Below are 25,868 nucleotides of genomic sequence, written 5' to 3'. Positions count from 1 at the left end.
TTACATCACTATGTAATTATGATGAGAAAGACTAATAGACTTAAAATGGATTGAAAAATAATAAAATGCTCTTAATGATAGAGAACAAACTGAGAGTTGATGGAGGGAGGTGGGGGAAATGGGCTAGATGGGTGATGGGTATTAAGGAGGGCACTGGGAATGAGCACAGGGTGTTGTATATAAGTGATGAATTACTAAATTCTATTCCTGAAACCAGGAAAAATAAGTAAATGGATTGAAATTTTATTACAATCAAAATAAATAATAAAAGAAAACAAATTATGATATTTAGGCAATGCCAAATTTAGAAAAGAGTAGGTTTTAAGAGGATTAAAATCCATAGAGAAACATAATGAATGGTTATGCAGTTGTGAAAACAAAGCATTGAGGAAACAGCTTGTTGAGAGCTGTTAATTCAAAATTTGAGATGGAAAGACATGCACGTGACATAATACCTCATTATCCATAAGTTAAAAATATCTAGTGTTGAGGGACTATGAAGATGACAATAAAATTGGCTAAAGAAAGAGGAAGAAACTTGATCAAATATTACTTTACTGATGATGGAACAGAGAGCACACTTAATTCATAAAAATCAGAAGTTTTCCTAACAACACATGACTATTCTGTCTCTAACAGACAAACAAAGAGAAAGCAACTTTAATTTAAGAAATATATATAGGTCGATAAATATACTAGAATAAATGTATAGGCAAATAATTAAGATGTAATCTCTTCTTTTTAGTACATGAAAGAATGGAAACAAGTGAAAATTAAGTATTATGTAAAAATGCTGATCATAGAAGGGGATACAATTTGAAGTGGGAAAACAAGAAGCTAAAAATCTTTACTGAGTAGCTTAACATTTTGAGACTTTAATAAAGAGTAGGAGTTTCACTGACCCACAAAAAGGGAAGAAGAATATTTAAGACAGAGGAAATAGCTGAGAGAGTCAAGGAAGATGTGAAATGAACATAACCTTCAGAAATGGAAAAGAAATTTGCATGATATGCTCAAGTTAATATTTATCATGAGGAAACTATGGTCAGTCACAACATGGGACTTATAAAAACAAAACACTTTAGTTAAAAAAACAATGGTAGGATTACCTAAAAGACTTTTTAGACTGAAGTTATCTAAGAAACTCTAGTTTGCATAAATTACCAGTCAAAATGGATACCAATAATGTCACAAGTGTTGAACAGAATTAGTTGATCAGAAAAGCCAAGTTTTTGGGGCACCTGGGTGGCTCAGTAGGTTAAGTGTCCCACTTTCAGCTCAGGTCATGATCTCGCAGTTGGTGAGTTCAAGCCCCCTGTCAGACTCTGTGCTGACAGCTCAGATCCTGAAGCCTGCTTCAGATTCTGTGCCTCTCTCTCTCTGCCCCTCCCCAACTCATGCTCTTTCTCTGTCTCTCAAAAATAAATAAATGTTAAAAAAATTTTTTAATAAAAAAAAAAAGAAAAGCTAAGCTCTTGTCAAAGGTACGCTTGAATGCTAAAGCTTGCTCTTTTCCATGGCACCTTAGAGGCAGCAGGCTGTTTTAGGATGAAGCTGAACACCTGTCTCCCAGCTACTCGCTGCCAGAATCTCCTTAAAGTGGATGATGAATGCAAAACTTGTACCGTTTCTGAGAAGGGCATACCCACAGAAGTTGCTGCTGATGTTCTGGGTGAAGAATGGAAGGGTTACTTGGTCCAAATCAGTGGTGGCAATGACAACCAAGGCTTCCCCATGAAGCAGGGTGTCTTGGCCCATGGCCATGTCTATCTGCTGCTCATTAAGGGTCATTCCTGCTACAGACCAAGAAGGACTGGGGAAAAAGAGCACAAATCTATTTGAGGTTGCATTGTGGGTGCCAGTCTCAGTGCTGTCAACTTGGTCATTGTAACAAAAGGGGAGAAGGATATTCCTGGACTCACTGATACCACTGTGCCTCATCACCTGGGACCCAAAAGAGCTAGCAGAATATGCAAACTTGCCAATCTCTCTAAAAAAGATGATGTTGGCCAGTGTGTTGTGAGAAAGTCCGTAAACCAAGATAAGAGACCTAGAACCAAAGGACCCAAGATTTAGCATCCTGTTACTTCCTGTGTCCGCCAACACACATGTTCACCTATTGCTCTGAAGAAACATTGTACTAAGAAAAATAAAGACAAGGCTGCAGAATATCCTCAACTTTTGGCCCAGTGAATGAAGGAGGCCAAATTAAAACACCTGGAACAGAATGCCAAGAGATGGAGGCTGTCCTCTCTGAGAGCTTCTCCTCTAGTCTGAGTCCAGTCAACAATGAGATTTTCTGAGAGTAACAAATAAAATCAGACTTCAAAAAACAAAATGCTATAGCTTGATAATGACATATTAGATAGATGATGATAGGTAGATAGATGATAGATAGATAGATAGATAGATAGATAGTAACATTTGCATATAATGTATGTAGAGTAAGTATTTGGAGCAATACTGACTGATGGGAGAAATGAGTTTATTTTCTCTAACATATGATTCCTAGACCTGTCTCTGGATCTCCTACATGTGAGAAAGTGACACGAGAGTGGAAGGGAATTGGGGATAGGGACAGGGAGCTGGGGATTGCATTTATCAAGCTTATTAGCAGCTTTGAATATATTTCTGCAAATCTGAAGTTACAAAATCATTCAAAAAGAAGAAATAATTTTACTCCATCTGCCAGCATCTGGCTGCTGCTATTATACATAATAACTTACTTGCAGAGAATTATAGAAATAAAGAAAATAGCCTTCGGAATTGGAGAGTCCTGAATTCAGAATCATGCCTCTCACTTGATATTTGAGAAAATTAACTGACTTATTTGGGCCTCTAATCTCTCCTCTATTCTTGGAGACAATAAAAACTGACTCATGACATACCTGGAAGACAATGTGAGGCCACCCACGTACACAGTTTATCATATTATCAAACATGCTGTTCATCTGCTGTGAGAAGGTAAGTATGATGTTTGGAATGAGAGACCGTCTGTTCTCCAGGTTTCCTTGGTAAGGGAATTCAGGAAAAGAAATCTGAATTTTTTCCTCATCCCTCACTCCACTTGGTGAGGGTGAGTGAAGAAACTCCACTTCTTTGCTTCTGTCTTTTCTAGATCTTCTCTCTTTTGAATTGGCCTGCCTATAGAAAAAAAATGCATTTTGGTATGATCACCCCTATGTGGGATGATTAGTAGTGACTCTTGTGTCTTATTCCTCATTTGGTTCCTGAAATTCAATGAGAAGACAATAGTGTTATGTCTCCTTAAAGCCCAAAATGAGACAGCTATTATTTTATTAACAAGCAACCATTATGCAGTACCTCTTGTGAGTTAGAATTTAGAAGTACTTTCTCCAAGTGTCTTTTAAGCAGTCTGTTTAAATTATAAATTTTGATTTAAAGGGGCATTTAATAATTATAACTTTAAAAAGTTTAAAGTGGTGCCAGGACAATACTGAATCTGTACTATGTAAAAAAAAAAAAATCATTTCCATCAGAAATGTCATCATGGAAACAGTATTATTTGAATAGTGAAACTTAGAGATTTATAACATTAACAGATATCATGGGGTGATAATGACAAGAATATTAGTTATTTATACGACATTGTGTGACAGAGATGGTTAACTCAATTAGATCCTGGTGGTATTAAAGTCAAGGTCACATATTTAATTTCCATACTCCTGACTGGGAAAACTTTGCTCTCTACTCACGGACTGCACCCCTAACCCCAATCTGTTATTTCTCAATTATGTGCCATTAATTGATGCAATATCCTACTGATAGTGGGTCATCCGTGCCATCTGCATAAATGAAGGACAGCATGTCTATGAGGCAGCCAACAGAGAACAACTTGAAGCCAACAGTACCAGAAATTTCACTAATAACCTGTAGGTTTCTTCAGGGGTAAAAAAAAAAAAAAAAAAAAAAAAAAAAAGCAGCTCCAAAGTTTCCAGGGGAGAATTAACTGCAAACATTATTCAAATGTAGGCTGGAATCAACTCACAGTTGTTTTCTGTAAAAATGAGGTAAATAGAAGTTCAATAGCCTACTACGCTTGTTTTTTAAACTTCTATTCAGCACATATTTATCTGATAAGATGTTCTCTCATCTAGCTTGTTTCCTAACAAAGAAGAGTTTTTTAGTTGCCATTGCTGTTTATTTACTAACTCAGAGCTCCTTTGTCTTTGTTCTAAATCCTACTGGGAATTTGTAATATATCCCAGTGTCATTCATTTATTATTAATTATTATAGTATTTATGATTAACAGACACGCTGTGACACACAGGGGGAGTAGTTGGATTATTTCTCATCCTCACTTGCTAACAAGAGAGTAAAGTCCTATATTCTGGCAAAGAACTGATCCAAAGTAATATCATAATGTAAAGTCTATAATAGATGAAGATTTTTTGAATAGACTTTGAATAGAGGCAGACAAAATCTTCTAAGACATACCTTCAATTTACTTATTTATTTATTTATTTATCCATTACTTGATTCTTTTATACCATCCCCATTCAGAAAATTTCCAAATAAGCTACTTATAGAAACCTGTAAGGAAGAGATTGATGGAAATCACTGAAACACTTGGTAATTTATACGAAAATAATTTCATCTATGAGAATAAGGATTTGAGGTGCTATCTATCTGAGAAATAGAAACATCTGTCTCCTGTTGTATGTCAAGTAGCAGTCACCAAATGGAACAGAATTTTGAGTTAGGGGATAGTGAGACATGAGGATACAAATGTTTCTTCAAAACACCTATGTTAGAGACGCTGTACTAGTAACAAAAGACTTAACAGAAAGTAAAAATTCCACATAATATATATGGATATTCATATCTATAAGAATCACATGGAGTTTGATTTTTTTTTTTTTTTAGTTTTCATAGTTATTTTATTTTTGAGCAACACAGAGCTTGAGTGGGGGAGGGGCAGAGAAAGAGAGGGAAACACAGAATCCGGAGCAGGCTCCAGGCTCTGAGCTGTCAGCACAGAGCCGGATGTGAGACTCGAACCCACGAACCATGAGATCATGACCTGAGCCAAAGTCGGACATTTAACCGATGAGCACCTAGGTGTCCCACATGGAGTGTGATTTTTAAATGCTATGAAACTTCCCTGAGCAGGTCCCACGAAGCAGGTTACTTCATCATCAGGCTCAACTTCTGCATCATCTGTGGAGCTTCTCCCAAGTCCAAAACAGAGAAACTTCTCACTGATGTTCTATGATTTCTGGAGTTTGTCTCCACTGCTAGACTCATGAGAATCTGTGCTTGCATTTTTATTTTACCCCTCTACTTGCCTAAGATGGAAATGCCCAAGTTGACTGTGGACCCCACATAACTGAAAACAGTACAGCCTCTCTCCAACTGGGACTCTAAATGACTACATGGAACTAAACTCGATTCACATCTTCAGATCAACTTGAACCTTTATGAGAGCTAAACTGTTATGTTGAAATAGTTATACAGTTTTTGGGTCTGTATGTTATTCTAGCCTAGACTTCCATAATTAATATACTCCATAACCATCCTGAACATATCTTATAAATAACTTTAATTTTACCAACACCACTCTTAGTATATTAATCTGTGTTCTCCAAATAAACAAACCCAGTAAGTTACATAGATTAGATAGCAGATATAAAGATAAATAGATATAGTGATAGATATAGTTTATCATAAGGAATTGGCTCATGCAGTTTTGAGAAGTATCAAGATCTGTAAGTTAGAGACCACAGAAAGCCAATACAGTTTTAGTCCAAGTCCAAAGGCAGGAGCAGACAGATGTTTCAGCTCAAAGACAATCATTAGGCAAAGAAAGCAAATTCTCCCTTCTGCCTTTTCTGTTCTATTCAGGTCTTCAATGGATTAGATGAAGCCCCTGAATCTGTCCCCTCCCCTGCCACACACACACCACCCCCCCCAGCCCAACACACACATTCACACACACTGGGGAAGGCAATCTGCTTTACTCATTCTACAGGAACAAATGTGAATCTCACTTAGAAATGCTCTCACACACTCACACAGAATATGGTTTAATTAAGTATTTAAGAAACCCATGGCCCATTCAAATTGACACAAATTAAACATCACAGAGGATATTCTTCAAAACTGAACATGATACTACTATGGAAACCTGACTAGTGAACAGTAGAGCAGGATTATCACCTTCTTTATGCTAAATACTGTATTTCTACTAATATAACCTAAAACAATTATAATTTTTAGAAGCCATATTAACACTCCATTATGTCTTTTCAGGGTCACACACTTCAGGTATTTGATCAGCATGTCACTCAAACTATTCTCACAGTTTTAGAAAGATAGGATTATATCAGAACATTATAGAAAGGGAGAAGATAGTTTATGCTGATTTTAATTCAAATAAGACTTAAAAGGGTAATTTTAGACATCATTTTGTATGAAAATACAGAGCAATATCCCTTTTCCTGCTGCAAGATAGTCATTTAGTTTGGGCTGAAATAGAAAATATGGATGCCTACAATTAAAAAAATAACATCTAAACAAAGTATTGTCTGACTTTACATTGTGCAGGCTAAAAAATGCTGTGACCAGTGGGTCATAACCTCTGATCTAAAGGATTTCAGGCTTTGTCACTAAATTTCTTCCCCTCCAACAAACAAAAACACAAAACAGGTCATATTTTTCTTATAGAACAAATAGAGTTTGTAGCTCTATTCAATTAGTCTTTGGTTAAAGTGATAAGGCATTGATGAAAGGAATAACAGTGTCATAAATAGAACAGACCTAAGGTAAATTCCTTCAATGATCTTTGAAGTGAAAAATTATTGTTTTGCAGGTCTTTTCAATATGGTCTTTGGATAACACTCTTACTTTTCTGCTCCTGCAGAAAAGAATAAACTTAGAATTGTCTCTGGTTTCTTAGCCCTTAGAAAGTCACAGAAATCAACATGCTAGACTACGTACCATTTCCTTTAATGACAAGGTGACTAGAGTGGTAAAAAATAGTTCAGCATACTGGTGAACATAAAATCAGATTTGACAATTCAGGAAACACAACTCATATAGCAAGAAACTGCTCATTCCTTTAGAATGAGGTGATCGTCTAGTGAACCAAGTCAATCTGTGCTCTAGGCTTACAGTCCTCCCTGATTCCTTAGGTGACATATGAAGACTGTTCAATGTGTTATAATTTAAAAACTTAATTCACTTTTGAGCATCAGAAGCGACACTAGAAATTACTGATTCTAAAATACCTAGTTATTTTGCTGTTAAATATCACAATTTACTCTTCCTTTTTTAAAATTGTAAAGCTCCCAGGGAGAGAGATTTTTCCTCATTGTGTTCACTGATGTATTCTAAAAGCCTAGAGCAATCAGTGGCATACAGCAGATGTTTTATAAACATCTATTCAATTATATGAAAGGTTGAATGAATTATTCACTTGGTCATCAAGCTCACCATCTTTCTGTTTTTAAAATGCCAAGTGCCCTTGGGGCGCCTGGGTGGCTCAGTCGGTTAAGCGTCCGACTTCGGCTTAGGTCATGATCTCGCGGTCTGTTGAGTTCGAGCCCCAAGTCGGGCTCTGTGCTAACAGCTCAGAGCCTGGAGCCTGTTTCAGAGTCTGTGTCTCCCACTCTCTGACCCTCCCCCGTTCATGCTCTATCTCAAAAATAAATAAACATTAAAAAACATTTTTTTTGAAAAAAAAATGCCAAGTGCCCTCTGGCTTCAGGAGCTTTGTACATGATTTCCTTCTCCTTGCAGCTTTCTCTCTCTCTCTCTCTCTCTCTCTCTCTCTCTCTCTCTCTCTCTCTTTTTCTCTCTCGCTTTCTTCCTTGTGGGTCTCTTGATAGACCCCTCCCTGACTCATAGTGTAGGTCTTACATCTGATAGCACTTTCTCATTGAGACTTCTCTGAGCACTAGAGTGAAAGCAAAGACTTTCTCCTCTGGTCTCGCTTTAATTCGCTACTTGATTTTATGGCCCTCGTAACATATGCCAGTTTAATTACACTGGAATATACGTATTGAGGGTAAAGATGACACTGTCTTCCTCACCAAACTCCATTACCTGGAAAAGGTTCAGGGTAAATCAGGCGTTTGAAATATACTTGCTGGTTGCTTAAAATACCACCATATGCCTGACCCTTTGCTCACCACTGAACGTGGACTAGTGAACAGTCTGTTCTCATGAAACAGTCAGAAAAAAAAAAAGAGCAAAAACCATTTTCCCCAATTGTTATAAGAATTATGACAGAAATAAATATGGCAATATGATAAAGAATAAAAAAGGAATCTCTTTAGATATGTTGAACAGCAAAGGTCTCTTAAGTGGTGACACAAACACAAACCTTAAGGATGAGGTTTCTCAAACACACCTTGCTCTTCTCTCATGAGGCCAGAGATGTAGGGCAAGACTGGGTCAGTTAGGGACTTAGCGTAAGGATTTTAGATTTCATTCTAAGAGCAATAAAAACAACTAAAAATAGGCATTTGCTTTGCTTTAAGAAGATTACTGGGTCTACTGTGTAGACAAAAGATTTGAAGGGCAAAGGGGGGAAGGTGCTAGAAACTGTCCCAGGAGTCTGGTAACAGACCTAGAATGACAGCAGTAGAGATGGAGAGAAGAAGCTGCATTCCACATCCATTTTATAAATAAAATGTACAGAACACAATGATTACTGCTGCGAAAATCATGGATGATTATGTTGCCATATAATTTGCATCTAAATGGGATACTTTTGAAGGAAAAATGAGGCAGTATTAACAATTATACCTGGACAAAAGGGATTATCCAAGGCAAACCAGGAGGTATGGTCACCCTCATATAGATAGATAGATAGATAGATAGATAGATAGATAGATAGATAGAAACACCATGAACACCACAGATAGAAACACCATGACAGGCTTTGGACCATCCAATAGTTCGGATATAACTTAAATTTGACCAGCATAAAACACATGGGCTACTGTTCATCATATGTTATCAGTAATCATTAGTTTGCACAAATTTATTACATTTACCTAGTATATTCCTCGTCAAGATAACACATTAAGAAGATACTATAGTTTTCTAGTTGCTAGAATTAACATTTTAAATTCCAATTGTTTAATCTCCCAATAGCTTTAAAATGAATCATGATTCCTTGATTATAAATACCTAGAAGTCCTTTAAAGAAAATTGGAGATTCAAAGAATTTACTGTGCTGAGTTGCTCTTGAAAAAAATGAAGGAAGTGATGGCACACCTTATTCATACACTAATAACTATTAGAACAGAAAATATTGATGAGTTTTTGATGTAACTTGAATTTAAATGCCTAAAGAGACTCAGAAAATCCCTACATCTATTTACTCCAGATTGGATCTGAAAGTCTATTTTCATTCAATTTCTTAGCATTATTAGTAGTTGACATATAAAGCCAGGATTACTGACCTAAGTGAGCCATCAGATTTAGCAAGACCTATACATCACATAACATTGAATACAGATTACCAGGCAAGTGACTGCTATTTTGAGTTCAGTCATGTTTGATAGGGTTTTTACGACTGGGGCAAGAAATGAATTACTCGGTTCATCTTTACAGAGAATCTATTCACTGCAGCCTTAATATGAAAGTCAGATTGAAAATTCATACCCATAGCAGGTAGAGTAAATGGAATTTTTCCCATAGATTAGGATATGAAATTATTATTAAGAAACTCTTCCATTCAAAATATTGTTTTGATGTAGGATCCCTGATACAACAAGTCTTATCTACTTATTTATGTTTTATCTGCCTACATTTTGATCAGTGTTTAAATGCCTATGCACATCTGCTGTCCCGATGGATGGGCTTGCTGCAGATATGGTACAACTAATGAAAAGATGGCACCAGCCCTTAGAAGATGCATAAAAATTTTTGAATCGATAAGAAAGCCTGAAATGCTAAGTTTTTAATTTTTAAATTTTTTCTAAAAAAGATAGTGAGCTAATCTGAGACAAATATTCCCACTTAATCTCACTACAGGAAACAAAGTTTGTATTATTCTCAGCAGACCATGGTTCCAAATGTTCCTTTCCACTTTCCTTTTTTGGTTTGGAATCTTCTAGTACCTCTCTCTACATGCAGGTTAATGCAGGAAATAAATTCCAAAATAACTCTGGGCCACACTTCCTAATATATTTTTTAGGCAGACTTCTTAATATATTTTCAACTTCTTATTGAAGAATAAGGTATACAAAGGACAGTGCACAAGTTATAAGGGCAGAGCTGGGTGACTTTTCATAAACCGAACACACCCAGGTGACCAGCAGCCAGATCAAGGAACAACTTCACTGGAACTCCCAGACAGGCAATCACATAACAAAGGTAAACTGTTTTTTGGCCTTTAGTATAATGAAGATTCTTCTTGTTTTTGAACTATATGCAAAAAGATTCTGACAGCATGAACTCTTGCGGATATGACTTCCTTCATGCAATACTGTGTGTGTGAGCTTCAACCACAACCATGAAGGCACTCACAGTTCAATCTCACCATGTTTTGCTCTTTCATGTGTGAATACACCACACATTTATATCCATTCTACAGCTGGTAGTTTCAGTTTTTAGCTATTCTATATGGTGCTGCTGTGAGCATTCTATTATTTAGTGTACGTACATATTTCTGTGGAGTATGTATTTACTAGTCCAATTGCTGAGGAACAGCGTATGCAAATGATCACTGCCAGTAAATAGTGCCAAATTGGTTTTCAAAGTCTTTTTATCAGCTTATGTTTCCACAATTTTACCAACATTTGGCATTGGCTTCTGTTTGATTTTAATAGTAGCATATTGTAGTTACATTTTATAATTTTTTGAAGATGAATGAATTTAAACACATATGTCTGTTGGCCATTTGAATATCCATTTTTTAAGTGCTTGTCTATATCTTCTGCTTGATTTTATATTGGATTTCTCTCCTTTACTTACTGATTTCCAAGAGTTCTTTATATATTTTCTGACACATCATTTGCAAGTATATGTATTACAAATAATCTCATTCTGTGGGCTGCTTATTCACACTCTTACTGGAGGGAGATGATCTTTTTCTTTTTAATGTTTATGTATTATTTTGAGAGAGAGAGAGAGAGAGAGAGAGAGAGAGCAAGTGGGAGAGGGGCAGAGAGGGGGAGACACTGAATCCAAAGCAGGCTTCAAGCTCTGAGCTGTCAGCACAGAGCCTGATGCCAGGCTCGAACTCACATACCGCGAGATCATGACCTGAGCCAAAGTCAGGTGCTTAACCGACTGAGCCACCCAGGCATCCCTGGAGGGAGTTGATCTTAACGTAGTCTAAAAATTTTTATTTTGGTTATAATTAAACCTTTGTTCATCCTATTTAAGAAAATATTGCATACCATATGGCTATGAAAATATTCTCTCATGTTTTCTTCTAAAATGTTTATTGTTATATTTTTCACATTTAAATCTGCAATTCTTCTGGAGTTAATTTTATGTATAAGACAAGAATTTACTCCTTTTTGGGTTTTTTTGTTTTGTTTTTTTGATATGGGATGCAAATTGACTAACACTATTTATTGGAAGATCATTCTTTCCTCACTACCTTGCTGTGTCACCTTTGTCTAAAGGGACTGCATGTATATAGTGATCTGATTCTGCACTGTTGATTCTTTACTATTGATATTTCTTTACTACATATGGCAGAGAAGCAGGAGTTACAGATTTTTTATTTTTTTCAACTGGAATTTAAAGACCAAAGATATGAAATGACTTTCTCAAATATCACTTTATTTATTTATTTATTTATTTTAATTTTTTTTTAACGTTTATTTATCCCCGAGACAGAGAGAGACAGAGCATGAATGGGGGAGGATCAGAGAGAGAGAGGGAGACACAGAATCTGAAACAGGCTCCAGGCTCTGAGCTGTCAGCACAGAGCCCGACGCAGGGCTTGAACTCATGAACCGCGAGATCATGACCTGAGCCGAAGTCGGACACTTAACCTACTGAGCCACCCAGGCGCCCCTATTTATTTTTTTCAATGTTTATTTATTTTTGAGAGAGAGAGAAAGAGACAGAGTGTGAGCAGGAGAGGGACAGAGAGAGGGAGACACAAAATCTGAAGCTGGCTCCAGGCTCTGAGCTGTCAGCACAGAGCCTGATGCAGGGCTCGAACTCATGGATGGTGAGACCAAGTCCTGAGCTGAAGTCAGACACTTGACCAACTGAGCCACCCAAGCGCCCCACAAATACTACTTTAGTTACAAAACAAAGGTTTCCAAAATTCAAAGGCAACATTAACATCCCTAAACAGATTTTATATTACTATATTTTTACAAAAGTTATTTTGATTTTTGCTATAGTTAAATTAAATACTACTATATTGCAATGAATTTATTTCCATTTATTTAGTGAATAAAGATAAATATATTTAGGAAATTTTTATTTTATATAAATCTTTTATTATAAGATATATAGTCTACATGGAACACTTTTTAATAGACTTTTTACCCTTTACAAATTCAAGTATGGCATGTGTATATATTTGGTTTATGTAAAATGAAGTCTCATTAGAGTTATTATACATGGGTGTCATGCTCTCCTTAATCCCCATCACCTATTTAATCCATTGCCCACCCAACTCCCCTCTGGTAACCATCATTTTGTTCTCTATAGTTGGGTCTGTTCTTCTGGGAAATCTATTATATCTTCTTCTTCTTCATCTTCTTTTTTGTTTTTTTGAGTTTATTTATTTTGAGAGAGAGCATGAGAAGGGGAGTGGCAGAGACAGAGAGAGAGAAAGAGATTCCCAACAGGTTCCACACCGTCAGTGCAGAGCCTGATGTTGGGCTTGAACTCATGAACCATGAGATCATGACCTGAGCTGAAATCAAGAGTCAGATACTTACTGACTGAGCCACCCATGCAACCCTGAGAAATCCATCATATCTTCTACAAAAAAAATATATATATATATATTCTTCTCAATTATCTGTATTATTAATTTACTTTCTCATCTAGTATTGTTACATCAAACTTCTCCAATAATATAAAATGCTTATTCCTGATTTTAATGAAAATGATTTCAGGTTTTAATTTTTTGTATGTGGCTTGCTATGATAAAATACACAAAGTTAAAAAAGTAAAATATGGTATAAAGCTAAAAATAAATTTCATATCCAGTCCTATCCCACAGTTCTCAAGTTTACCTTCCTAGAGGCAAATGTACTTACCTGTTTTTGTGTACCATGCTATTTATTTTCCACACAAACTCAAACACATCTATGCACATAACCCTCTTTTTACACAAATGTTAGAATAAATGCAGTTTCTCATCCCTTCCTCCCTCCTTCCCCCACATAGCAATAAAGCCTGATGGTTCTTTCCTACATCAGTTTGTATCAGAGAAAAAGGTTCATCAGAAAGCATTCCATACATTTTCTCCTATTCCCCAGGCCCTTGCTGTTAGTTAGGGTCATCCAACTAGCTATGTCTAACAAGCTATGGACAGAATGGTATATTTTACTTTCTAGCCAAAGTTTAAAGAAGCTGAATAATGATCTCAAAACCATCTTTTTATTAGTCTGTGACTGACAAAGACATCTTTCTAGATGACACAACTTTGGTATGTTATATACTGAAAATCATTAAAAACCACTGTTAAAAGGAATTAAAGATGACCTCAATAAGTAGTCTGTGTTCAGGGATCAGAAGACATAACATTATTAAGATGACAGTAATCCTCAAATTGATCTACAGATTCAACCCAATTTCTTTCAAATCCCCAGCTGCCTTTTTTTGTAGGAATGGACACATTGATCCTAAAATTCATATGGCTATTTAGAACAGCCAAAACAATCTTATAAAGAAGAACAAAGTCAGAATAATCATACAGCCCTATTATAAAAATTACTACAAAACCATAGTAATCAAGGCAGTACAGTACCATAAATAGACATATAGATCAACAGAAATTAGAGTCCACAAATAAACACTTGCATTTATGATCAACTGATTTTTAACAAGTGTGTCAAGACAGTTTGGTGAAGAAAGAGAAATCTCTTCAACAAATGGTGGTGGGACGACTGAATATCCATATACAAATACATACAGTTGAATTCCTACTTCACATATAAAAACTAACTCAAAATTGTTCATAGAACTAAATTTAAGAATTAAAACTATAAAACTCTAGAAGAAAAGATAGTTGGAAGTCTTCCTGAACTGCTTAGGCAATGGTGTCTTAGATAGGACACAAGCAACAGAAGAAAACAGATAAATAGGACCACAGCAAAGCTAAACTTTGTGCTTCAAGAGTCGCCATTAAAAAAAAAAAAAAAAAGACAATCCACTGAATGGGAGAAAAAATTCCAAATCACCTATCTGATAAGAGATTTGTATCCAGAATTATATAAACAATGGTCACAACTCAATATAAAAAGACAAGTAACCCAAATTAAAAATGGGCAGAGGATTTGAACAGACATTGCTCCAAAGAAGATATACAAATGGCCTCTAACTACATGAAGTGATGTTTAACATCATTAGCAGGGAAATGCAAATCAAAACCAGAATGAGATACTACTTCACTGCACTAGGAGGGCTTAAAAAAAAAAAAAGACAATTACATATTTCCATGAGGATGTGGAGAAATTGAACAGAAATTCACACTTTGGAAAAGAATTGGGTGGTTTGTCATAAAGGCGAATATAGATGTGATCCAGCAATTCCACTTCTAGGTATATACCTAAGAAAAATGAAGACATATATCCACACAAAGACTTGCACACAAATGTTCATACCAGCATTATTCATAGTAGTTAAAAAGTAGAGGAAAGGGGCGCCTGGGTGGCTCAGTCAGTTAAGTGGCTGGCTCTTGGTTTCGGCTCAGATCATGACCTCGAGGTTTATGATTTCAAGCCCCACGCTGGGCTCCGCACTGACAGTGCAGAGCCTATTTGATATTCTCTCTCCCTGCCATTCCTCTGCTCTCTCCCTCTCTCTCTCAAGATAAAAAACCCTAAAGAAATAGTGGAGGGAAAAAAAAAATCAAATACCCAACAACTGATGAACAAAAACCAAAATGTGGTATATGTACACAATCGGGTACTATCGGCAATACACAGAAATGAAGAAGTGATCATGTTACAACATGGATGAACCCTGAAAACACACTAAGTAAAGGAAGTCAGTGACAAAGAGCACAGATTTTACTATTCCATTTACATGAAATGCTTAGCAAAAGCAAATTCAAACAGACTTAGAAAAACATCAACTTGGAAAAAAAAATGAGAACAATAGGTGAAATTTCAATGTAAAAGTAGACAACGGGCAAAAAAAAAAGCATCACATAAAATAAACAACCAAGGAATGCATATAACTTTTAAAATTGTACAACCTATTACTGGTTATTAAGTATGGAATGAAGTCTCATATTTATACATATATATTTGTTCTAATTATGGTGGACCTTTTCAGAAATAATTGCAAATGTCATAAGGAGTACACACCCTTTGACCTAAAAATTCCATGTATTTCACCTAAAGAGAGTATGAATTCATTTGTGCACATTTATACTTTTGGTGGTCCTTCATAGCATACTTCTAAGTATTTAAAAATTTAAATGGTGGCTCAGTCGGTTAAATGTCCAACTTCAGCTCAGGCCATTGTCTCACGGTCCGTGAGTTTGAGCCCCACATCAGGCTCTGTGCCGACTGCTCAGAGCCTAGAGTCTGCTTCGGATTCTGTGTCTCCCTTTCTCTCTCTGCCCCTCCCCTGCTCATGCTCTGTCTCTCTCAAAAACAAATAAATATTAATTTTTTTTAATTTAAAAATAGAGGTACTGTCAAAACACAGACCTGTTAAAAATGATGATGTTCCATACAATGGAATAATATTCAGCCCATAGAAACAATGTTGTATATGAAAATATACTGACATAAAAGACTATTATGATGTAACAGATGAAAAGAAGTTTCAAAAGAGTGTGTATCTGTATAATGGTTATCACACACATACACGTTAATGCAGAAACACAAACTCACAATGAAAAGAGAGACACAGAGGTAGGTGAAAGTATATGCACACAAAGCCGTTAATGGCTAACAGCCACTTAACAGGTTAATCATTCGCAGGGTATTTTTAGTTCTAAGGAAACAAATATAGCTATAAAAGAAAAATACCTCTATACCTACATGCGTTCAGGTGAATCTATCAATTAGGATTATTACGGTTGTCAGGTGTTTAAAATTATCTTTGAAACAAGAAGTCTCAGTTGTACACTCGATATTATATACTCTAAATGACCCCGCACTTTACCCAGTTGTAATTTCTGCTTTTTGGCAAAGGAGCAGGGCACTTATGGAACAGCATATGCTTAAGCAAGTTCCTTAATCTACGGAGGAAGGCAATGTTTTTTCTGTGGTTGTGACATGGTTCTACAGCATGAGATGACACGGTTATGGTCTCCATCATTTACGGAATCAAAAGGAATGAAGAGGAGTGCTTTAAAATTTCTTAAAATCATGCACATAGGCACATAGGGAATGATGCTACTAGCTGTAAAGTAGTGGTGTTATATTTCATATACTAGATTATGAGAAAGAGCAAATTAAGAAGTTTGCAAGTCATTTGAGTTATGTTAATGATGGGTTTTCAGTTGCTCTATTTATAATGCTTTTTGGTGTAACATACCACTACTCTAATGTCTGAAAACTAACTGACCAAAATGTATATACGTGACTCGAGACATTTTCTTTTTCACTGTCCCATAGATTTTCTATTACGATTTCATTTTCTTTTAAGAAATACGTAAATTAGGTAGATAAGGAAAAGCATTTTCAGCAGAAAAATATTTAATATCATTCACGGAAATAGCAGTTTCTTTGGAAATGGCTAAGAATAAACATAAAAAATCATAAAAATTATAACAGTATGCTAATGTTTATACTGTTTGAAAATATAGTTACCTATTGCCTTAAAATGTAGAGCCGTACTAGTGGAAAAATTTTTTTAAGTTACCACTTTTGCCTCACACTTCACTTTGTTTAAATAATGCAGACACAGTGTAATCTGCACAATGAACATGGGCTTTATAATTTGACAGATCTGAGTTTATTTCTGCCCCCCCACTGATGGACCGTAATGCCTTTGGAAATTTCCTTCAATGCTCTCAGTTTATTCCTTATCTATAAACCTGAAGACAATAACATTTACCTCTCAAGGCTACCCAGAAAACTGAATGAGATAAGATGATTAAATGGCTGTTAAGTGAAAACATCTGGCACATTATTAGCTATGTCTTCCCATTAAAGAACAAAGAGGAAACGGCATGTCTTAAAAGGACAGTCATTCTGCTATAAGGTTTGTTTTGGAAATGCAAATTTATTCCATTAATGGAAACAATTTGAGCATAAAACAAATTTTGAGCTTGTTTATACATAATTTCATCCATGAGAAACAGGAGGTGAATGCATACAAGTGTACCCAGCTGAACTGAGTCATGCAAGAATAACATCTCCCTTCCCAAACACACTGTGTGTGTGTGTGTGTGTGTGTGTGTGTGTGTGTGTGTGTGTAAGACAGAGAGAAAGAGAGAGAGAGAAAGGGAGATAGAGAAACAGGGGTGGGGAGAGAGAGAGATGAGGCACACCCATCCATATTTGTTGATATGCCTTTCTATCTGATCTCAGATAACCACTATCTATAACTTACAAGGTTCAACCCATCTTATGACCACTTTTGCAAGCAAACTTCAGGTCTTTTTACAGGTAAAGTGCCATATTTGTTATAGTATTTGGGCACTGCCTAACAATTTCACTTGAGCAAACTATGTTGATGTTTTCATCATGGCCCATCTTCAAGTGTGTGTGGGTGTGCACACTCGAATCTTAATCCATTTAGGTTGTGATGACAAAATGCCAGAGAGTGGGTAGCTTGTAAAACCACAGAATTGTATTTCTTATAGATCTGGAGGCTGGAAGACTAAGATCAGAGTGACAACAGGGTTGGGTTTTGGTGAAAGCATTCTGGGTTGCAGACCACCACTCTGGTCCTCACATGGTGGATGGGACAAGGGAGCTATCACGGGCCTCTTTTATAAGAGCACTAATCGAGGGTTCTGCCTTCATGACCTAATCATCTCCTAAACATCCTACTTAGTGGGGATATTTAGTAATGTGTCATTGATGAACATTTTGAGTGTTGTGTCCCTAAATCGATATTTTCCTCAAGGCCTGTAGTTTTTATTGTGCTATTTTGCATAGCATAACTTTTAGAATTCATATGTAATGTTATATGTTAGCAATGGCTCATAGCTATTATATTTACTCTCAATATTCAATGTTTTTCAAATTACTATCTTTACAATTTTTTTTTTCATTGAGCAACTATATCATCAAGTCATGAACACATCAAGTTTAGGGAGTTAGAGGAGGTTAATTTATCTATACATTTCTTGAATAATACTCAGGTAGACACTTCTACATACTAAGATTTAATTCTCATTGAATATATACTCAGTTATTTTAAATGCTGAACACACAGAAACATCTTCTGTAAATATGTGTCTATGCTAACTAAGCTTATTGAGTACAAAATTTGTAGCGGATAATACAGTAGATGCATAAATGCACAGCCTACTCCTCACGAAGAAAGGATGGCCAGATGCAAAGAGGGTGGTCAGCAAACAGCCTTCCAGTTGTCAACTCTTTTAGGGTCAGCCATAGCCACAGCAAACTGCCAACAAAGGGCAAACACTTCCCCAAACAGCCCTTATCTGTTGATCAAGCAAGATTGAGATAAAACCACTCAACCTTTTGGTGTAATTTTAGGCAATCTGATGACCAGTACATGTTCTGGAGCTTCTGGCAGGGTTGATTTTTTTCAGGATTATATTGCAGTTGAACTTCTTCCTCTGCCTAATCATGCACCTTCCCCCTTCCTTCCCTGGTGTTATCACCAATAAACATCTTACACTCCTGACTCCGTCTCAGTGTGTCCAAGCCTGGAGAATTCAACCTACAACAGTTAAGTCTTCACTTAAGGTCAACGTTTCCTAGGAAGAATGTTATTGAATTTCAATAAATGAATTCATCTCAGAACCAGAGAGTCCTTTATGTTTCTTGGTTTTTAACAGTTCCATTTTCAAGTATTCAGAATGATTTAGACATGTAATAACTTGCTTATAACGTTGAAGCCTTTGCATCATTAATTTTTCCATTTTCCTATTTGTTTTTGTCAGTAGTACTGAAACTCAAAGTAAGTTTGATATGGATCATAAAACTTTCCAAGAAAACCAGTCTGGTATATCTACCCCTATAACTTAAATAACAAGATCAAATAATGAATGCTTGCTGATTTGAGCATTTCAAACAAGGGAGCAGAACAATTGCTCTAGAGGCCCTTGAGGCAAAGACTGGGTATTATATTAGCAAGTGTTTACACAACAAACAAAGATATTTCTGCCAATGGTTTCAAAATTCCTTTTTTGTGGCATTCTGACAAATACAAGAAATGTGCTTTTTTTTTTTTTCTTTTCAAATAAAACGTCTGCAGATCAGAGTTGCCTTCCCGCTTTCAAGCAAGCCTGATTCCTGATAGAAAACTTTCTATGAAGCGTAACTATTTTCCTATTACTGGCTTTTCTTTAGAATGAGTTTGTATCTTATCATTCATCTTCTAAGTGAGGCAGACAAGTAAATCAGTAATAAGTGTTGTGATAAATTTTTCTCCTGGCTAGTATAGAAAGACAGTGGAGAAGCATGTGAAACTGGTATGTTAAATAAACATGACACATGGATTATCATCAAAATGCAATTTGATTTTCTTCTGCCATCCCATCAAATTTTATTCAGTAGAGGTGATCCTACCCTGTCTTTAGATCTCAACTCTGGCAAATCCATAACTTTTTTGTTCACTCTTAGGTAACAAACAGTCCCACCATCACATTAAGTCAGAAGTAGTCTCAATTAAAAAACTGGGATGCCCCTAGCGTCATGTAATAATTAAAATTCAAGGGGCGCCTGGGTGGCTCAGTCGGTTAAGCATCCGACTTCAGCTTAGGTCACGATCTCGCGGTCCGTGAGTTCGAGCCCCGCGTCAGGCTCTGGGCTGATGGCTCAGAGCCTGGAGCCTGCTTCCGATTCTGTGTCTCCCTCTCTCTCTGCCCCTCCCCCGTTCATGCTCTGTCTCTCTCTGTCCCAAAAATAAATAAATGTTAAAAAAAATAAAAAAATAAAAATAAAAAAATAATTAAAACTCAAAACTTGACCAAATATTTATATGTTTTCCCTTCCCCTGCTTGGTCGTGCTTTGGGCTGGAATTCTGCTGTGGGCAAGGGCTATCTAATTGCTTTTTCTGTTTCTTGCCTTGCTTCTCTCACCTTGCTAAGTCCCTGCATTGCTAGCGTTTGGAGACCAGGGAGAGGAACAGGAGTGGTTAAAATGTCACTTGGGCTAAAAACTTTCGAAGCTGGTTTTCCCCTTTCTGATGATGTAGGTATTTAAAGCCAGTGTTCTTTATTCTTGTGGGGAGTTTTCATGTGCTGTGTATGTGTGTCTTTGGGACTTGTCTCTGTAGGTACCTTAAATTCAAGAACTGTCTGCAAAAATCTCTTTGTTTATCTTGTAGCATGACTAGAAAAGACTCAAGATAATTCCACACTGGTTCTCTCTCTCACAGGCACAAATCTACTCCATGGTAAAGTATCACGTACCCCTTGTCCCCCGAGTTCTGAATATCATAAAGCAGGACTCTGCCGGATCCCTCATCAAAGCAGTTGATAGGCTTTCTCTACCTTCTCCATTTCCTTGGGCAGGAGTCAAGGCATATTATTATGATAGGAGAAGATAGGATTCAGTAGGCAGAGAGGGAAAGACTAGCACCTGAGGTCCCTGGGTGGGGAAAAAAACACCTATTTTGGAACAATGCTAGCAGTGTCTGACCACAGCAAACCCCCTCAGGCTTAAGGCTCCTCTTAAGAATGGAACACACCTCCACCCACTCCCCCTCAGGTTTCTCTCAGGAATTTGACAAATGACCTAAGTGGGGCCATAGACCACCTCTCATACAATGGAAACAAGCCAATCAGGAATGGACAACCCAACACCTAGAGCTATCAAGCCAATAAGGGTAGAATCTGAGAAGGAACAAGAGGGAAGGGATGGGAGAGGGCTGACCAGAATCTTATAAAACAAAGACCCTCACCTGGAGTCCTCAGGCATTCAAGGTCGAATGTGCCCTCTCTGTAAAGAGAGCTTTCCTACTATTCTTACTTCCTAATCTTATTCTCTAATAAACTTTTGCCTGCTGTTCATTTTATGTCTACGTCTTCATTCTTCCAAGTGGTGAGACAGCGAACCCCAGGTATTGTGGTAAAAAATCCCATAACATCATCTCTACAGGAAACACACTGCACAAGTTCACAAGGCCACTAAAGTCACAGAGATTAAAATATGTAATGACACAAAGACCTACAGAATATAAAATTTTTGATCAACTTCTTGGTGAATTACTGTGCTTTACTTGAAATTCATTATCTTTTCTCCCGTATTTTCTCAAATCTAGCTTTAGATATCATGTCCTCATAAGCTAGACTCCCCAGGGTCTGGACATAGCACCCTGTCTGATAGATACTGTGGAGTATTTAAAAAAAAAAGTCCATATAGTGAAACTTTTGGATTAAAAAATATATTCCTAAAAGGGTTTTGAGGTTGCTATTATTGTTCTTTTTAATAGTCTAATGTAAGAGATTGGAAAGCTGTCAGATACAGAATAATTTAAATATCTATATTTTAATATACCAGAACACTGATATAAGCTTGCAACTTACATTTGCACAAGTTAATTGCACACACTGATGAAAGAAATTAAACAAAAAATGCAAAATAAGCCCCAAAATAACATATTCTTGTCTGTAAACAATGGTGTTGAGCACCATATGCTGTCTTGATAAAAAAATATGGTGATAAAACATCCTGGAAGTATGAAATAAGAGAGTGCAAACCCAGATTACATACTATAATATACTATAAAATGATAACATATCAGTTACAATAACAACAAAGGTCAGTTATAAATGCATTCCAGCACTGGCTTTTCACTCACATTTTTTCTAGAACTCTGGAAAGTCTATCAACACACATGTGACAATATGCCAAGAATAAACAACAGTGTAGAAAGCTTTCACAAAAGCAACACAAAGCTCAGTTACAAACATGCATCTTACTAATACCTCTTCTAAGAAAGGAAGAAATTAATAATTTTATTAAGTTTTCATGTTTCATTACATCCTTTTAAAAATTTTTTTTCCATGTTTACTTATTTTTGAGAGAGACAGAGCATGAGCAGAGGAGGGGCAGAGAGAGAGGGAGGTAAGAATCTGAAGTAGGATCCAGGCTCTGAGCTGTCAGCACAGAGCCTGAAGCGGGGCTCAAACTCACAGACCACGAGATCATCACCTGAGCCGAAGTAGGACGCTTAACCGACTGAGTCACCCAGGTACCCCTGATTACATCCTTTTAATTTTTTTTTTTAACGTTTATTTATTTTTGAGACAGAGAGAGATAGCATGAACGGGGGAGGGTCAGGGAGAGAGGGAGACACAGAATCTGAAACAGGCTTCAGGCTCTGAGCCATCAGCACAGAGCCTGACGCGGGGCTTGAACTCACGAACCGTGAGATCATGACCTGAGCCGAAGTCAGATGCTTAACCGACTGAGCCACCCAGGTGCCCCTGATTACATCTTTTTAAATGTCCCTCTTATTTTTCGTTATTTTATCTTTTATGACAAAATTGTTTTACAGCCAGTTATTTATATGTCAAAAATGCTTGCAACAAAAATGCTTACAGAGAAGTTACCCAGGCCACTACATTCTCCTTTGTGTTTAATACCCTTTGATCCAATGACTATTTGCTTTCTCCTAAGAGTAGAGCATCTACTGATAAATTAGTAATATCATGAATTTTAATGCATAGCAATGCTCACACTCCCAGTGATCACTTGCTGGCCTTTAAGAAATGTTGAGCGTGAAAGAACTGCAAGTTTTCTAATTTTGCTGACCAATCAGATAAGCCGTATTTTCCACATGCCCTAGAATTACTAAGTACTTCTAAGCAGGCCCATTGACATGAGATAAAAACAGGAGGAACAAAGCAAACACAAAGATAAAACAGAAGTAAACATGGGGAGCAAAAGCATGCAGATGTACTTCTCCACCACAACTCTGGACTTCAGAATAATGACAAACTAGCAAGAGAAGGGGGGAGAGATGCTGGAATTACATGAGAAGAGAGCATCAGAACATTTAGTTTTCATTTTGTTGTTGTTGTTGTTGTTGTTTATTTATTTATTTTGAGAGAGAGTGTGTGAGCAGGGGAGGGGCAGAGAGAGAGAGACAGAGAAAGAATCCGGAGCTGAAGCACAGATCCAGATGCGGGGCTCAGTCTCATGAACCTTGAGATCATAACCTGGGCCCGAAATTAAGAGTTGGTAGCTTAACCCACTGAGTCACCCAGACACCCTGAGCAACAGGACATTTAAAAACTGATTCTAAGTTGGAAAAGAAGAAACACGCTGCCAAAGAAAGACCTGTTAAGGACTGGTATCACTGACTTTTTGTTAATCTTGAATATTCAAGTTTAAGTTTCATTGCTGAAATTTGAAGTCCCCCCAACAAAACAACACATTTAGCTGCCATTTTGGACACATGCATCTAACATTTCGTTGACAACATCAACAAAAAACTTGAAACTCCATACTGTGGAAGAGGGAGAGTTTTGCTGTTTTTAAAATTTATTATTACAAGTCAGATGCAGGGCGCCTGGGTGGCTCAGTCAGTTTAGCAACTGACTCTTGATTTCCGCTCAGGTCATGATTTCATGGTTTCATGGGTTGGAGCCCCCTGTAGGGCTCTGCGCACTGACCCCACGGAGCTTGCTTTGGGATTCTCTCCCTCCTCTCTATCTGTCCTTCCCCGGCTCATGTTCTCTTTCTCTCTCAAAATAAATAAATAAACCTAAAAAAATAAATAAATAAAAAGTCAGGTGCTTATTTCTGACTTGGGTAAACTTTATGCAAAACAGCTGTGTAAGAAAACATGCTTAATAGAGAAGAAGACACATCATTTTATACACTGAATAAGTTATGATTAGCTCTGTCAATTATCACAAAATAAGTGAGCAAATTCAACTTCTCTTGACAACCATGTTAGACAAGTTTATGTAAATAAACACAATTCTTCAAAACAAACATGTCAACAAATGTTGTTCCTTACAAATGCATACATAGTTCCAAAGTTATTAGTTATTAATTTTTGGAAGTTAACTTTAAATATCTATTCAATGTCACAGAAAAACATTGCCCTTTTTACTAAACAAACAGAAACTTAACTATATGATGAAATGACACAAAAAAGTATACATTAATGTCCTTTTTTGATAACTTATGCAAATATCTGCTGATCTTTAAACAATTATTCTAATCACAAGGACAAAGCTCTAGTGCTTTGCATTCTAACAAGGACTTTTGTCAACAACTTCTTTACACAGTCTTTTATTAACAGCTACTGACACTTGTTGCCAGTGGTTTAACTATAATTTTTTCAATTAAAAAAATATTTATGTATTTATTTATTTTGAGAGAGACAGAGACAGCATGAGTGGGGGAGGGCAGAGAGGCCGAGAAAGAGAGAGAATTGAAAGCGGTCTCTACACTGTCAGCACAGAGCCCAAGGAGGGCCTTGAACTCAACCGTGAGATCATGACCTGAGCCAAAAGCTTAACCAACTGAGCCACCCAGTCGCCCTTAACTATAATCTTAATGATGTCATACCAAATAATTTGGAGCTTATTATAATTATTTTTGCAAACATAAATGAGAACATACGTAAGGTCATAATATTTTTTGGTAATATACCTAGCTTGAATACTAAACACAGCCTACTACATTCTGGAGAAGTAAAAAGCAAAAGAAGTAAAAACAAAAAGAAAGGCTAACTTACCTTGCAGTATGGTGAGTGTCCTTCTTCATTTATACGGTCCTTTATTAATTTAAAAATGTATACTGAATACCCATCAGGTGACCTACTAGCAGCACACTTGGTAGAACTTCCGTTAAGTCCCAGAACTTGAAAATCTCTGTCATGTCAAGAAAGATAAAGTAGCATGGGGGCGCCAGGGTGGTTCAGTCGGTTAAGCATCCGACTCTTGGTTTTGGCTCAGGTCATGATCTCCTGGTTTCGTGGGTTCAAGTCCTGCAGTAGGCTCTGTGCTGGCAGTGTCGAGCCTGCTTGATATTCTCTGTCTCCCTCTCTCTCTCCCCTTCCCCCACTTGCTCTGTCCCTCTCAGAATAAATAAGCTTAAAAACAAAAAAGAAAGAAAGATGAAGTAGACATGTAGAGATAAGTCTCAGGTCAAGGGAGGGAGCTCTGCACAGGGGACCTGTGTTTGGGAAAGGGCAATCACAGAGACTGTGAAGAAGAGAGCACAAAGAATTGAAACCGTGGTGCAAAGTGCCTAAAGAGTGGCATTTCACTGGGCAGAAAATTACAAGTAACTCTAGTTACTATCATGTTTCCCTTTTAATGGAGGCAACTAACCCTTTAATTTCATAAGTACAACAAAAGATAGAAATGCAATTTCATGTTTGTACCGATCCAGAAACATTATAGTTCACATGTGATTAACATGGCTTAAATGTATTTGCTGGTGTGCAAATTACAGCAAGGTCACAATACCACGTTAAGAAATAATTATATGCATGTTAGAATAATTTGAGCATTGTCGTTCTGGTGAACATCTGATCTCAATGGGTCCCTCTGAGGAGAATATATTCCATTCTGGGTCACACCTGCCAAGCCTTCCACATCAAAACCTGTGCACCTGC

General features: G+C 36.9%; 1 pseudogene; it reads left to right on the top strand.

The window, feature by feature from the left end:
* The first annotated feature begins 1,548 nt into the window (after nt 1-1,548).
* LOC131517964 (small ribosomal subunit protein eS6-like) lies at nt 1,549-2,277 on the top strand (annotated as a pseudogene).
* Nucleotides 2,278-25,868: the final 23,591 nt, after the last annotated feature.

Source organism: Neofelis nebulosa, chromosome 7, assembly GCF_028018385.1.
Source record: "Neofelis nebulosa isolate mNeoNeb1 chromosome 7, mNeoNeb1.pri, whole genome shotgun sequence".
NCBI classification, from domain to species: domain Eukaryota; kingdom Metazoa; phylum Chordata; class Mammalia; order Carnivora; family Felidae; genus Neofelis; species Neofelis nebulosa.
This window is presented reverse-complemented; position numbering and strand designations above follow the sequence as displayed.